The 14,236-nt window shown below is 43.4% G+C and overlaps 1 protein-coding gene across 1 annotated transcript in view; it reads right to left on the bottom strand.

Annotated features, from left to right (window-relative positions):
- Positions 1 to 2,140, bottom strand: part of LOC119652259 (clavesin-1-like) — a 41,845-nt gene extending 39,705 nt beyond the window's left edge. Inside the window, exon 1 of the mRNA XM_038056240.1 lies at positions 1,481 to 2,140. The gene's annotated coding sequence lies outside the window, so the exon portion shown is untranslated. The remainder of the gene's footprint in view (positions 1 to 1,480) is intronic.
- Between the last annotated feature and the right edge of the window lie 12,096 nt (positions 2,141 to 14,236).

Genomic DNA, 14,236 nt, shown 5'->3' with positions numbered 1-14,236 from the left:
CTATAGGTTTAAACTGGCCTGCTCACCCAGCTGTCCCAGCTGGGACGATATTCTGGAGGACCCGGAGCATATTTTCTTTCATTGTCCTAGATTCGCTGAGGAAAGGCAGAGTCTAGAGGAGACATTGGGAGGAACACTGGCACCGGAAAATATAATTGGAAAAATGCTTGCATGCCAGGAGAACTGGAATGTAGTGAACGACATGGTGAGGCGGATTCAGTGCAGATTAAGAGAGGCAGAGCTGGTTCCGCGGGGAAGAGGAGAGAAGTTAAGGGTGGTTTTAGTGGGTAAAAATCTCACTCGCTGGAACATGTGTACTAGTGTCTTTGGAAGGTTTCCACCTCCGAGGACATGAAAGTCCTGGGGGTTTAACGTGAGTACCTGCCGTGTAGGCATAATCCCACGATCCTCTTCGGACACGGATTGATTTTGGGACCACAATCAGAACCCCTGTCCTGGTTTATACTGAGTGCAGGCTCAGCATTCATACCAGTGGATGCGAGGCCTATCTAACACCTCTGCCGCAACTAAGGGGTACGGCACCCGAGTTGTACAGCGCAACTCCACGCTTGAGTTCCGAGGAGCTCTGCCCGATGTAGGCATAACCACAACCACCATGAAATTTCCACTAGGGGGCCAACCGCAAATAACCGGGCCGAGAACACATTCTCCAGGAATTCTTCTTCTGGAGCATATGCTCTCAGAGGGCCGTCTCGATTCCCATGGTACCAGATAACCTCCGGGGAAGCTTCGTGGCCGAAGCCACTTCAGATGAGTCCCTTGCAGACTCGGGTCTGATCGCCCTCCTCGAGTATGTAGGGACGGAATTCCCCAACGGGTTAACTGGAATCAGCCACCTCCGAGGACAGTAAACCGACTTTACTAAGGTTTTGTTTTAACCACCACGGCCTTGGAACCTGGCTTGGAGGGCATGAACTAATTGGCCATTGGACTAATTGGACTGCAATAAATATATTTATAGTTGATCAATCAGATCAGATTATAGAAAGGCTTCTGCGCAGTGTGTTCCCTTATCTCTACCAATCTTATTTACCCCAAGCGATCAGTTAAAAATTACAACGTTTACGCCAACCTTGATACTGTAATCATTTCAATACCACCGTTAAACGTTCAACATTCGCTGTAGAATATAAATAACTGATTTCAACTGTATTTCGTGATATGTGCGTCTAACAAACGTGATATAAATTCGTTTTCAATATACACAAAGAGTAATCCAATACGATTAAATGCAATGACATTTTTTCGTGCACGAAACTCTGAATCATAAAGAGGGCATAGTTTTATAGTCAGGGTCCATTGTATACAGACGTACACGTTATACACATTATTTTCAGTCATAGCATATGCGAACATCAGTTACAATAAACACAATATACGCAGAATAATTGCATGCAGATGAGTGTATGCATTCATTGTTAATGATGATAACAAGATAAAAAAACAAGATGCCACTCACCCACACTTATTTCAGAATTCAAATGAATATTGGTCCAAAATTCAGCACAGATTTCAACTAGGCCTGTACCATGTACCGCATCAGTGGCACTTCGTTGAGACAAAGACGAAGTGAGCCTTGAAGCTAGATTGTCTCTTTGATCAAGTGGTATCACAATAAACCTTATATCAACACTAGTTAAAACACGGCCAGTACCAAAACAGTACACAATGGAAGATCTACAATCAATAGTGAAACTCGGCACACAGTCGCGGTTTCCAGATAAAGCACCAACCGTTGAATCACAACCGTTTTGATCCCTTCGTAGGAGGTCTAACTTTTTATCAATCCACCTATTCAGTAGCGTTAAAGGAATGATCCGTACTCCAATGATGCGTGATGTTGAATGAAGTACTTGGCCGACCTACTATTCACTAGATTCCGTTGGTGTTCTATACCACATATTTCTGGTATACGCTCCCGATAATAAGGGTCAACTGCAAAATAATGGAGCAATCATTATCTGAGCTTCGTTATCAAGAAATGAGCCCCGACATAGCGCGATAGATAGCCTCAGAGTGTTGAACGGAATATTGAAACTTTCTGACTGATATACTGACTCCAGATTCAAGATTCGCGACTTGAACGCATGCTTCGCTTCCACTGCACTAGCCAGTCGCAAACTGACCCAAGCTTCTCAGTGTCTCAGTCTAGCTTCTAATGTTACGTATGTGTGGCACCTAGTTCCCAGGTTGATACATCATTGACTCAGTGTCTCAGCGAGGAATCAAGAGATATTTTCGCGTTTTAATGGACTATCGACTTGATTCGTTCAATATTCTATTCAACACACGGAGTTCACGTCACAGCAATAACCAGTAATGTTAGGTTGTTCAGAGAAAAGCATAAAATACGGAGTAGGTTGCCCGGCATTGATCGCAACCGCCGGGCCTTGTTCAGCATTAGTGAAGTAAAATCTATTGATTGGTAATGATCTTGGCGATCATCAGAACTTACGTAGATTCGAAGCTAATTTAGCTCGCTCTTCATGAATGCTGATAGTTAGTCTGTTAGGACGCATATGTGCGTCTTAGGTTTACTGCATGTGGTTCAGTTAGTTAATATTGTTAATCTAAGACGCTTGATTCATTTAATTGTTGATAGGTTTGGAAATCTTGTACTAGCGCAAAATCTGTTGTTATTGTAGGCATCTTATAATTTTGCCAGTTTTATAATACATATTATGGCTATGACAGTAGAGTCTACTGTTTTGAATCCGTCATGACTTCAATTCTTCCGTCAGTGCATTTTTCAGTTACCGATACGACAAAAAGTTTTGTCTCTACCAGAGTTTTTTAGAGAGCACTTACTATCTATTCTGATATGACTGCAGATATTCAGTGTCAGAATGGATAGTTTCTTTGAGTTTATAGACGCAAAAACATCGCTTTAAAAATCTGAAAAACCCTTTTTAGAGAGCTATTATGATTCAGGCAACGTGGAAGGGAAATGACCACCAGGAAAAACCCGGAAACATATTGGAAGATTCAACGATAATGCAAATTCGATCCTGCTTGGTTTCCGAAATTAGAGGAAGTGGTTGTTCGATCGAGAAGAATGGAAAGGAAGACTTCAAGAGGTAAAAGTCTCACATCGAACTGAAGCCCCATAGAAGAAGAAAGTTTTATCCTTTTCATGTTATCGCGAATGGGTAGTACCCGTCTATTCAATCGATAGATAGATAGATGATTCTAACTCCCCGTCGGAGCGAAGAAGAAGTCAGTGCTAATTCATTCGGTACACTTTGTTAGTGGTCAGGTCACAAACCACCCATTATTTCGACAGAATGAAAAGTGACCGCTGGTCACTTGGTCTCACAGCCCACGAATCTCTATCATTCCTATATCTTGTTTGGAATTGCCGAGGATTGTCATTTTATTGTCCGTATCTTCCTTTTAATGCTTTCCTTTGTCTAAAACCTTTAGTTTCTCTACTGCTTACTTTAGATTAAAAAATCTCAAAATTTTCCCCGTTTTATTGTTTTTGCTATACTATACTATTGCTGGTCTTACGGCAAACCGGATGTACGTCTAACACATCGATTAACCGATGGATTGTTATAATCCTTTCTCGATGGAAAAATAGTTGATTGTGTGAAAGGTGGACAATCAGTTTCTTGCAAAGTCGATTATATAAACGAAAAGGTGAAACTTTGGGCCGAGCAAAGTAGTACGTCAAAAAGAAAACAAAAAAACAAATATTTTCCAAAAATTGATGTGTAGCTTCCTCCAAACTGCAATTTTTAGTTTTCAATGTAAATATATATTTCGGGAGCAACTTACCCTCTTCATCAGTACAAAACTTTGTAATGATGAAAGGGGTACAAACCTTTGTACTGATGGAGGGGGTAAGTTGCTCCCGAAATATATATTTACATTGAAAACTTAAAATTGCAGTTTGGAGGAAGCTACCCCTTGTCTACCAATTTCAGGCTAAACTAGAAATAGCAGACAAAAATCTAATCTCTTAAATACTTTCCAGTGAGTTCCAGTGAGTGAGCACTACACCCACAGTGACCACCAGGCCATCTTCCTCCGCATTGGGAACCGGGGAACCAGTCAACGACGCACTGGAGGTGGAAAGGCTAAGGCGGTTGGCTGGTCTATCGGAGCTTTCGACGAGAAGACATTTCTGGCGGCATTGGAGGGAGCCCATGATCCGGATGGAACAGCGGTGGAAAGGGTCATAGAGCTGGCGTGTAACCGAAGCATGCGACGCTAAGATGCCACAACGACGTTTGCACCACGGCAAGGGGCCAAACTACTGGTAGAACACGAAGATCGTTGCCTTGTGATCCTCTTGTCTCCAAGCGAGGAGACTTTCCCACAGGACAAGGGGAAGGCCGGAGCACCAGGAGCGTGAGGAGGAATACAGGGATCTGCGAAGCAACCTTAAGAAGGCCATTCGGAGAAGCAAGCGGGAATGCTACCAGAAGCTCTGCATGGAGGCTAATACGAATCCGTGGGGTACAGTCTATCAAGTTGTAATGAGGAGGATCCGCGGGCAAAAGTCACCTCAAGTGACATGCCCTGGCTCTTGTTGCAAATAATTACAGCTCTTTTCCCGCAGCAGGAGCAGGACGAAAGAGAACCCCAACTGGCAGCTCAGCAGGACGTCTTCTCGATCCCTGATGTTACCGAAGAGGAACTTTGGGAAATCTGCAGACGTATTGGAGACAGCAAGGCTCCGGGATTGGACGGAATTCCGAACAGGGCTCTGAAGGTGGCGGTCAAGGCCAGACCAAGGTGGTTCGCAAGCACATTCGAATCGTGCATGGCGGAAGGAGTGTTTCCCGCCCAGTGGAAGAGGCAGAAGTTGGTGTTGCTACCGAAGCCCTGAAAACCACCCGGCGCGCCCTCTTCATATCGCCCTATTTGTCTCTTAGACACCATGGGGAAGATGTTGGAGAGGGTGATATACAATAGGCTGCTCCCGTTCATCGAGCTTGCGGGTGGTCATTCAGAGCGGCAATATGGGTTTCGGCGAGCCCGTTCTACGGTCGATGCAGTAGCAAAGGTCGTGGAATTGGCTCCAAATGCAATGGCCATGGGCAAATGCTGTGCTCTGGTGACGCTGGAAGTCAAAAATGCTTTTAACTCAGCCAACTGGGGTTGGATTAAGGGCGCTTTGGACAAACTGGGTGTTCCTAGCTACTTGGCTCGGTTCATCGAGAGTTATCTTTCGGACAGACTTCTCTGGTACGAGACGGACGACGGGTTGAAGGAGTACATTGTGGCAGCAGGTGTGCCTCAAGGTTCTGTATTGGGACCGCTGCTGTGGAACATAATGTACGACGGAGTGCTTGGCCTTCGCGTGCCGGAGGAGACAACGCTGATTGGTTTTGCGGACGACCTGGCGGTAGTCGCAATTGCAAAGCATCCCGAGGACGTGGAGCTTTATGCAAATGAAGCCATTCATACCATCAAGTCATGGTTACGAATGGCCAAGCTGGACCTGGCGGACGAAAAGACGGAGGTGGTCCTCATTACCAACCGTAGGAAGAACAACACGGTTACCATCCGGGTTGGTAATCGTGAGGACGTCTCAAAATCGGTTGTCAAATACCTGGGGATGATGATCGATGCCAAGCTGAGTTCGATGAGATTTGGCAACTGAATTTTTGACAAAAGGGTGTATTATGGTCAAAAGGGTCAACCATTCATAGTGCGCATTCTTTTCAGTCTACTGGCATCGAGAAGGTAAAAGTGGGTATAGGAAATTAATAATCTTCTGGCGTGCTTCATTGAATTCTAACATTAGGAAAAGTCTTAGGAATATGTAAACATTAGATAAAGGCACATGTGATCACCTTGCTCCATCTTCTAGAACCCCATATAAGATGTAGACGAGAGATATGCCGAGGGTTTGAGGTGCACCGGAAAAGAAAGAAGGTAATGAGCATCGCGTAGATACTAAGCAGGGTGTAGGGAAAATTGTCATGTGAGCAGGAGGAAGACGTAGCTCGCTTCGACCAAGAATTGATACTTGCTGAAACTATTACAAATGATTTTGTGAAAACGGTCTTTTCTTCAGTTGGTTTTAAGCCAAACTATGTGAGAGAGAGAGATCCCAAACCTGAAAAAACTATGCGATTGAAAAAAGGAAATTCTCATGAATTTTAATCTTTTTTTTTCCTTTTTAGTTACCATTATGAATATCTGACCAAAACAACAATGAGGACTTTTTGACACCCACCTAATTCACTTAATTTGCTCTCTTTGAAGATGGCGGTTGCATTCCATTGCAGTCAATGGGGATTACTTTGAAGAGGATAATAGAGAGTTTGTACATTATCTTTTGCGGTTAATATTACTATTATGAAAGATTCTAATATGAAATCACACATTCTGTACAGGTCGTCCTCTACCCGCTCTCTTATAATTCACTTTCATCAACTAAGGACTGCCAGAGATTGCCTTCGACTGCATTGCCTTCGGCTTCGAACCATTCATCCAGTCCTAGTCCGACTTTGCCCTACTTAGAGTAATGAAAGGTTAATCCTCCAAGTTTAGCTAAGTCTGTTCGCAAAAAGGCTTGTTCCTTCCCGCAAAAAGAAGCGCGCAGCGAGTAGATTTGGCAGTTACGTTGTGCCGCAACGCCGACCACGTCCTTACCTCCGATGTCACAAGGCCAGATAACGAGTTCCACTACAGAACATTGTGAAACCCCACATTTGCGGTGACTTACATTCTTCTATGTTGAACTTAAAGGGGTCCCCCGGGTAAAAGAGAGGTGCAACATTTTTTTTCACGGAATATACCACTACCATGTGGGGAACTAAATGAAAGGTCTCGATTAGTACTTTCCACAGCAGCTGGTAGTTTTGACACTGACGGTGCGAAAAATTGTCAATTACTTTAAGGGCTCGCTCTCAGAAACTACCCTTGCGAAAATTCTGAAAAAAAAAATTATAGCGCATGAGCTTCCGGTTTCCGACCGGTTCGTCTACCCTTTTGCAAATGTACCGAGAGATTAAGCCCTAGCCTACCCTAAACTAATTAGCATCGACCACATCCTTATTTAAAGACTCTACAGAAATTGCGAGAGTATGACGGCAGAACTTCCGCCACGTTTACGATTGATCCAGTTTCGGTAGGATTCTGTGCGGTGAGAATTTAATTTTCCGACCAACAACCCTACAAGATGATCTCGAGTAATTGATTTTAATATGAAATAACTAATTTATGCAGCGCGATGTACGTAGGTAGGATGTAGGTTTATCTGCAGTTGGGAGGGTGGGCCAGCTAGTAAGGACAATGAACGCCGCCTCGCGATGTTAGTGATGAAAATGTTGTGCTGGACCAGTGCCATAGTTTGCTGTGTTAATGTCTGAAATGAGGACATTTTCCACGTGGTATTCATCGTGGGGAAATTGCGAGAGAAGCTCTTCAGATGATATGATAATTCTTTAGCTAAGATTGAAACAGTGACGTCATAGAAAATAACTGATAACTAAATAGTATGATAAAAGAAAGGCAGTGGTAACTGGAAACAAGAAAGATAATTTAAAGGTCAGAGCTCCTGGACTGAAGTTTACCAATGTAAGGCGGGGATTGCTTAATGTGTGACACCGAGAATGGCAAATTGCATGTTGTATGCAACGTTTTGCATAGGGGGTCATGCCATATTTTTGCTGAAGTTACCTCCTAAAAGGATAAGAATCAGACACTGGGTATGGGACTGACAATTCTTTTGAGTCGATAGACTGGGAGAAGATAGTCCCAAAATGATTTGCGTTAATTGGTCTTGGAGCTTCCAAAGTAAATCAACTTTCAATATTTCTTTCCGTACGGAAGATTTCCGATATAATTGCGCATAATTTTGTTTAAAATTCAATTCTAATTATTATCTTAGCTAAATAACAATAAGATTATACAAATAACCAAATGTGTTCTTGAATTTTGATCTACGTAAACCATATGATGAAGACTTCGACTCAGAACTTGCTTTGAACTTTGGCCTTCAAATGATGCGGTTTGAAATTATTCATAAGTTCTTGGAAGCATCCGTTCTACGCTATGTTATCAATTTACATACGTAGATACGTTTCAAAGTCGAACAGACGATGATAGTCATTAAAAAATTAAAGATAGCTTTATGTAGGTCAGTCGTGTGGACACGAAAAAAACCTTATCAGTGTAATTAAAAATGATGATTATTTGGTGTAGTTGTGAATAAGAACAATTCTATTAATGAAGCAATGTTTATTAATAAATGCGCATATAACATATGCAAGTTATGTTCTTCAATCTTATATATGCTACCATCCATTCGGGAGTAAACAAACAGGAACCAGTAGTTTAACTCGATAGATTTGCTCTTGTAACTACGCAATAAAAGAGAACCCAGACGAGCAAGTTTCTATGGATGTTAAGGAGTCTTAAAAGCGTAAAGATTAGATGACGTGAATGAATTACCATTTGTTTAGATGACGTCAAGCTTGTAAATCGATAATCATCAATAAAGCAATTTAGTTAAAGATATTTTTTCAGCTTATAAATGCGAATCAATAGATATTCAGGGAAAATAATAAATTCAACATTGTCAAGTTTTTAGTATATTTGCCAGCAAATCTTTTTAGTAGGATCAATTGGAAAATTTCACTTTTTTGGCTAAAGTATTTTGTTTGAATATACTATTCCGGGAACCGTTTGCTCAGATACTATATTTCGGGAATCATTTGATGCCTTTTTCGGTATAAGGTCTGCTGGAGGAAATGGATTAACTACCAACTATCAAAAACGCAAGTAGTCCATGAATTTAACTGAGTATCAAAAAACTCATGATCTATCTGATCAAGCAGTTTTCACAATTCCATGCTTCCTGTCGAAGCCTTAGAATAGCAAATGGAATATTGTCTTCATGACAGTGCTTTAGTCACAGTTCCCTGCACCTTGATTTCAGTACAATCTGGGAAATTGTATCTCAAATGAATTTCAAAACAAAGTAGCGGCGAGAACATGAATCGAAGTTTTAAACATTGGATCCACACCAACATTCCGGGGACCAGGACGCAAAGGGAGCATTCCAAACCGAACTTTTGCGTCGGGATCAGTGATGTCGTTGAAAACGGGTGGCGAATTCTGGAAGACTTCCTGGCGAGTTTCCACCAATACATCGCATGCAAAAACGCGATCTTGTGGCGTGCACCAACGACGTCTAACCCCTTCTATATATTCGTGGACGGTGGAAACTGTCGACCTGTGGAGAGAGTGTTATAGCTTCCGTCGTTTGGCACAACGTGCAGACCAACTGCGCGAGAAACTCAAAGCGGAGCTTGCTTCTGGCAGCAGCTAGTCGATGAAGTGGATAGGCATTCGAAAAATTGGAGCTTTCTGGAGGCCCTGTTCCTTAATGCCAAGCAGATAGGCCGAATAACCACATTATTTCCTACGAAACCTGCCCCGTATTCTAACAAAAGGGTGGAAGACGCCGAAGGTTGCCCGCTTTTCATAATGAAATAGCTGTAAGAGGCAGCCCTTTCTATGAAAAATAAAGACGCACCAAAATCCGAAGGTATCTCGGTAGAGGTATATAAACGGACGCTTCACTAACGGTTGAACTTACTCTTCAGCGTATTCAATGCTTACCTCAAGGAGGAAATTTTTACTTGTCGCTGGAAAGTGGTAATGCATGTGCGAAATAAATTTCCGAAGCGATACGTCCTGGTCTGGACTTATTTCTGAAACAGTTCAATTGTAGAGCAGTGACATCCACAGGAGATGCTGTCATGAAGCTGGTGGATGCTGCGGTGGGTCTCCTCTTAATGCTTCAAGTCAGAAATGCCTTCGATTCCATAAGATTGCAGATATACAAGACACACTAGAAAACTTATTCATTTATTAGAGACTACACTCTGCACTTATAGATCCTGGACGGCCATAGGAAGATAGAGATTACGTCATCACAGAGACCCATCCTAGAACCGAACTTTAGAGGTGCACGTTACAATACTCTGCTAAGACTGAACATGCCAGAAGAGACGCACCTTTTCAATTATGCACTTGCTGCCGGACGCACTGTTGAACGAAGAAAAATAGACTTGGCATATTGATGCGATTCAGCCTTACACCGGAAAAACTCGAAGTAGTCATCTTGACCAAAAAGGGAATTCCGACCCTGCGTCGCATCAAAGCAGCAGCGGACAAGCCTGCGGTTACAGTTTCGGCTTTGGATCGGTCTTTAGCGGCAAACGTTGGGGGTCCTACCTCCAGCACGAGACGTCTTATTATGAGTGCCGGTGACCAGCCTCCGGTTACAGTTTCGGCTTTGGATCGGTCTTTAGCGGCAAACGTTGGGGGTCTTACCTCTAGCACGAGACGTCCTATTATGAGTGCAACGCGGTCGGTTCGGCTCTATGTCGCAGAGGATTCGATATATGTTACTGCCGTGGAGGTGTATCGTAAGTGCCAGTGCAGTACGGAGATAGGGAGTTTTTCAGGTGTCGTCTACCTACCGCGCTGTCTCAGAGCTTTTTTTTTTGAGGAGGTGGAAATCTTCAAAAGACACTAGCCTGGACACGCCAGCGTGTGGGATTCTTACCCACTAAAACCACCCCCAACTCCCTCCAAGCCCCGTGGAACCACCGTACCGTATTACATCACAGGGCGGAGTCAGCTCATTTTAGCTTCGTCCCCTTTCGTCTCTACGCGGCGTACGTAACCCCGCTTTTCTGATCTCCTCTGCCTTTCACAGTTTGCTCTGGATAGATACGACCATGGAGTTGATCGCATCCCAGTCTTCCTGACATGTTAGCATTCTTCGCATCAGATTCTCTGGTACAAGCACCTCTCCTAGAGTCTCCTCTAGGTTCTTCCTTTCCTCCACAAACCTTGGACAGTGGAAGAATACATGCTCTGGGTCCTCTGGGACTCCATCGCAGTTTGGACAGTCGGGTGAGGTATCCAGTTTAAACCTGAACAGGTACTGGCGATATCCTCCATGCCCCGTGAGAAATTGAGTAATATTATAATTAATCGCGCCGTGCCGTCTCTCCAACCATTCCTTGATGGCAGGGATGAGCCTGTGTGTCCACCGACCCTTTCCCGAGCGTTCCCAACGCTCTTGCCATCTATTTAGCGATCTCTCCCTTTCGGCGTTCTTCGTCTGCGATAAAGGAGAGAAAGACTTCGCATTATATATATTCGTCATCTCATCTGCCAAGATGTCAATGGGCATCATTCCAGAAATGACGAATGCTGCATCATCTGAGACAGTCCTGAATGCCGAGCACACTCTTAGGGCTGTTCTCCTGTAGACTGAACTCAGTTTGTTACCGTTAAATGTAACCTGCAATGCCTTTCCCCAAACTGGAGCTGCATAGAGCAGGATCGAACTCACTACCCTAGCTATAAGCATGCCGTGGCCCTCCCGCGTTTGGCATTATTTTTGCCAGGGCCACACTCGCAGTGGATGCTTTGTCATAGACATACTGCACGTGTGCCTTATAGCTAAGCTTCCCATCTATCATCACCCCCAAGTATTTGATGGCAGGCTTAGAAGTGATGATATGATTCCCAATTTGAAGACGGGCAAAATTTCTTTTACGGCGCTTGGTGATAAGAACCGCTTCCGTTTTTTCCTCCGCAAGTGTCAGACCAGAACTCAGAGCTGTCACAGAGCTGACTACGATAATGATCATGGGAGTGATTTCCGTTGCCTTCCTTGTAAAGGAATGCAAGGCTATCTATCAGCACAAGGGAGGGAACTCAAGGGAAATGGTTTCTCGTCAAGAATGACAACATACACTAAACGAGCAGCAACTCTCTTGGGAAAACGAGTTGAAATGGATTATACGGCTCTTCGGCAACTTAGGTCCTCACTCAACTTCTAAGCAGGCATTGACTTTTTCAGTGTTACCTGCACAAGATTGACTGGGAACGACTCCCTGAATGTGCGTTCTGCAATGGGGAACGACGCCGATTGCACATTTTTTCTTGTGGAGGGTGGAATGGAATTCGTCAGCACTTTATACCGATACAGGGTAGCTCTCTCCGGACAATATTGTCAGAGAGATGCTGAGGAGTGCTGAAGGATTAAGCCGTTTTGCGCCGGTTCTTATTCTCGCGATGAAAGTTGAACTCGCCGGCAGGGATTTCTTTGAATTAACAATTCCTTTCCTCCTCTATCTGCCTCTTGGTAAAAGGAATTGTCTGACTTGAAGGCTTGCTAAGGTGAGACAATGGGAAACCTAGCGCTATTTAATGTGTGATATGAATATTTCTGTAATGAAGGAGAGATGTTTAGTTGGTAGTCGGGAGTTCAAAACTCAAAAAGAAAACAAATTTCTAAGCTCGGAAATTGGAATCATTTACTCTAATTTCAGAGCGGCCAATGTGAATATTATTAACTATGGTTATTTGTTTAAACAATTCAAAAATCAAAAGCCCCGAAATGTTTGGGGAAATACGCAAATTGCTAACATAATAAACAAACCAAACAAAATCCCACAAACATTTATTAGTTCTTACAGTTTTGCGAGGTCAAATGCCTCAGTGGCTTCACGAAAGGGAAGCATTTCTGGTTGTTTCATGGTAAAAAAAGGGTCGTATTTTGTGAGGTCTTGTGTAGAGCAAAACCGTATTTAATGTTTACCCAGCCAGAAATACTATCAAATTATGTACTATCTTTTGAGAATCATTTCCACAGAATAAGATTGTTTCAAGAACAAACCAGCCGCTTAGCATACACTCTCGCATTCTAGTGAGAAAGCTACCGCAACCATCGTAGTTGACCTTAAAACTGAGAGTTGTTTTGCAGGAAATACAGGTACTATGGATGGGGACCTACCTTCCCCCGAGGGAAAATTACCCGAAGGAAAGAAGGAAAGACGGAAGGAACCTAGGCACGGGACGAAAATAAGTTTGATGTGAATATTATGCGGGTCCCCTGTTATTCCTTTCTTTAATTGAAATGTCTATTCCGGACCCCAAGAAAACTTGTGGCCTGGAGGAATCCCTCCACTTCCACCCCCTCTCGTCAGACTGACTGTGAAAGATCATTCTTAACTTTACCGAAGGACCAGGAGCAGGATTTCATAAAGGGACTTATTTTTTTTCGGTTCGGTTCGGTTGCAGTACATTTTGACACCTCTCGTCGGACCTGACTGTGAAATATCATTCTTAATTTTACTGGAGGATCTGGAGCTGTATTTCATAAAGAGACAATAGTTTATCCACTCATCGAGCCACTTTTTGAGTTCGTCGTAATTGGAGAAGTGCTGGTCAGCCAGGCCATGCTGTATCGACCGGAACAAATAGTAATCAGAAGGAGCAATGTCTGGCGAGTACGGCGGGTGGGGTAGGACTTTCCATTTCAACGTTTCTAGATATGTTTTAACGGGCTGTGCAACATGTGGACCAGCATTGTCATGTTGCAAAATAACTTTATCATGCCTTTGCTGGTATTGCGGCTGTTTTTTTCTTGAGTTCGCGGCTCAAACGCATCATTTGACGTCGGTAGAGTTCGCCCGTGACCATTTCGTTCGGTTTTAGCAGCTCATAGTATACCACACCCAACTGGTCCCACCATATACACAGCATGATCTTCTCACCATGAATATTCGCTTTGGCCGTCGATGATGAGACATGGCCGGGGTATCTCCACGTTGTCCGACGCTTGGGATTATCGTAATGGCTGCACTTTTCATCGCCAGTAACTATTCGATGCAAAAAACCCTTCCTTTCTTGTCGTTGGAGCAGTTGTTCGCACGTGAAAAAACGGCGTTCGACGTCTCTTGGCTTCAGTTCATACGGAACCCAATTTCCGACCTTTCAGATAATTCCCATTGCTTTTAAACGGTGGGAAATGGCTTCCTGAGTAACTCCAAGTGTTTTTCCAAGTTCTTTTTGCGTTTGCGATGGATCTTGGTCGAGCAATGCCTCTAATTCTTCATCTTCAAAAATGGTTGGCCGTCCGGCGCGCTCTTCGTCTTCCAAGTCAAAATTGCCACTTTTAAACCGTCCAAACCACCTCTGACACGTTCGCTCAGATAGCGCATGGTCATCATAAACTTCCACCAAAATGCGATGACTTTCGGTTGCTTTTTTTGTTCATATTGAAATAATGAAGTAGAACTCTCCGCAAAAACACATTATTTGGTACAAAATTGGCCATTTTCGTTGATGAAAAAAGTATTGTTGTTTACACTTCAATTAAATAATTTATACTGACGTTTGTGCCTATTGACAGTAGCTTTCCGATGAATGTTGGAAATGT

Source organism: Hermetia illucens, chromosome 3 (assembly GCF_905115235.1).
Source record: "Hermetia illucens chromosome 3, iHerIll2.2.curated.20191125, whole genome shotgun sequence".
In the NCBI taxonomy this organism is placed as follows: domain Eukaryota; kingdom Metazoa; phylum Arthropoda; class Insecta; order Diptera; family Stratiomyidae; genus Hermetia; species Hermetia illucens.
This window is presented reverse-complemented; position numbering and strand designations above follow the sequence as displayed.